General features: G+C 64.3%; 1 pseudogene; it reads right to left on the bottom strand.

Annotated features, from left to right (window-relative positions):
- The window catches only part of LOC126450200 (large subunit ribosomal RNA), an 8,013-nt pseudogene that overhangs the window by 2,522 nt on the left and 2,991 nt on the right, over positions 1-2,500 (bottom strand).

The raw sequence follows: 2,500 nt of genomic DNA, 5'->3' as shown, positions 1-2,500 counted from the left end.
CCATCGGCATGATGGGATGCCGAGGCCTCCCTGGGCTACAGGAGCGTGGAAGTAGCCCAGGGGAGTGTCCGCCGGAAGGCGGAACCATCTCCTGACGGCGGCACGGATGGTCACATCTGCCGCTTTCAACGCACCCACTCGGGTGCGGCTGAGGGCCAGCCCATGGTACAGGCCAGGCAGAAGTACGGTGGTGAGGGCGTGGAGGCGCTGTTGCGGCTTGAGCGGAGCTCGGGAGATGACGTCCAGCTGCTCCACCAGGTGGCGTCGTGGGTTGAAAACGCAGCGACCAGCGGTGGAGAATTGCAGTCCCAGGTACCGGAAGGTTTCACCCACACGTAGGGCGGGCACGGTGGCGTTGCCCGCTTTGAAGGTAACGTCGGCGTCGACCTTCACCTTCTTGTCGCGCCCAGACGCGACTAAGGCGAGGGTGAAACACTTCCGGGCGTTGATCTGCAGCCCCAGATGGGCGAGGGCTGCGACGGCTGCGTCGATGAGGGACTGCAATCCCCTCGCGGTCGATGCAAAAAGCAGGACGTCATCTGCGAAGGCCGCAGCGTTAACTCTGCGACCAAGGATCCGAGCTCCGATGTGGGAGGGAAGTTGACTCAAAACATAGTCCACCGCAAAATTGAAAAGGAGGGGGGAGAGGGGGTCACCCTGACGCACACCCCTGGCCGGCTGCAGGGGCACGCCCACGTCGGCGCCGCCCGCTATCACCGTCGTGCTACCCTCGTAACACCTTTCGACGTACTCAATAAAGCAATCCGGCAGGCCATGAGCCCTCAGCACGGGGCGGAGGGCGGCATGGTCCACCGAATCGAACGCTTTAGAGACGTCGATCGATGCCACAAAAACAGAGCGACAGGAGCGGACTGCGTCGGTGAGAGCAGTGTCCAAGATGAAGGTGTTTTCCAACATCCCATCCCGGGGGATGAATGCCCGCTGACGTTCGTCCACAGCACATGCACGCATCAGGCGTGACGCGAGAACCTTGTGAAAGGTCCGCGCCAACACCGAGCAGACCGTAATGGGGCGAAAGTCAGCGGGGGATGTTGGTGCAGCCGTTTTGGGGAGAAGTGACGTCCGGGCGCGAAGCAGACGCTCGGGGAGGGCGCGGGCCAGGAGGAAGAGGTTCAAGAGTTTCACCAGGACTTCATGCGGCAGGCGCCGCAGCTCCGCTGGAGTCAGGCCGTCCGGCCCGGCTGCCGATCCCCTGGGCGGCAAGGCAGCAGCGACCTCCTCACGTGTGACCGGCCCCCATAGGCACTCAGGAGCGACAGGCTCCGAGTGCGGGAGAAGGCGGTCACGGATGAAGCCGGCGGTGGAGATCGGCTTCTTCGTGAAGAGGTCCGCCCAGAAGTCCAGCAGACCGGGGATGCCGGGTGGCGGCTGCAGCAGGGTGCCGTCCAGCAAGCCGCGCACGCAACGCGCACGCGACCTACGGAAGGCGTCCTGTGTCCGCGCGTATTCCCAGCGGCGCCGCTTGCGCTTCTGCAGCGGCGGGGCGGCAGGCGGCCGCTTGGATGGTTGGCGCGGCCGCTGTGTCCTGGTGATCGACCTCTCCCCCCTGGACCCGACCGACGCAAGGGCATCCGGGAGCATGCCCAGGATGACATCGGGCGGCGTGCCCCGCCCCAGACCAATGACTCGATCCAGGGCAGAGAAACGCTGGGCGGAAGCAGGTAGCCCCGCCAGATGCTCCCAGATGGCGGCGTCAGTCGGCCCCTCCGGCGGCGGCCCGGTGGTGTCGGCCGCGAAGTCCTCGGCTGCGTCGACGGGCGGCGCAGCGGCCTCGCCCGCGTCAGGCAGCGAGCTCGCTGCTCCACGGCGGGGCGCCGGCTCTTCACCCCGACCGATCTCAAGTGCCTCCATGAATTGGCGGACAAGCTGCTTGTGGGCAGCTTGCCGCCGTCGGCACTTGATTGCCTCAAGCGTTCGGTCGGGGAACATCCTGGTAAGTTCTTGATTTACAAAGAAGAACCGGGCGTCCCTCTCCAGGAACAGTTCGGCCTCTGCCTTGGCGAGCGACAGGACTTCTTCCTCCGTCCACCTCGCGCGATGCCTCTCCGTCACGATCTCAGCGTTGGCGGCCGCAGGGTGTTGGCGGCGGCGATGGACCCCGAGACCGTTCTTCGTGGTAAAAGTGCGGTGGCACTCACTGCAAGCAAAGGGAGCTACACAAACTATCGCATTTTCGTTACGGCCGGTTGGCCGGATAGGTGCTGGGGTAGCTGGGGTGGCACCTTCAGCGGAAGGGCCACCATCTCTTGTTTCTTGTCGGCTGCCCCCAACTATAAAGGGATAATGCGAGGGGGGGCTGGTAACCCCCCCAAGCCCCTGGTGCGGTCTTCCACTCTGCGAAAATCAGCGGGCCCACGAGAAGGGGAGAAGACCGCAGGAGAGGAGAGGCTAAGAGGGCTAGGCCCATGTATTGCGCATCACTCTCCCTGTAACTATAACCCAAGGAAGGCACCTCGCAGCAGCAGCACGACTACATCAA

Source organism: Schistocerca serialis, unplaced genomic scaffold (genome assembly GCF_023864345.2).
Source record: "Schistocerca serialis cubense isolate TAMUIC-IGC-003099 unplaced genomic scaffold, iqSchSeri2.2 HiC_scaffold_731, whole genome shotgun sequence".
NCBI lineage: Eukaryota > Metazoa > Arthropoda > Insecta > Orthoptera > Acrididae > Schistocerca > Schistocerca serialis.
The sequence above is the reverse complement of the archived record's forward strand: the minus strand, read 5'-3'. Positions and strand labels throughout refer to the sequence as shown.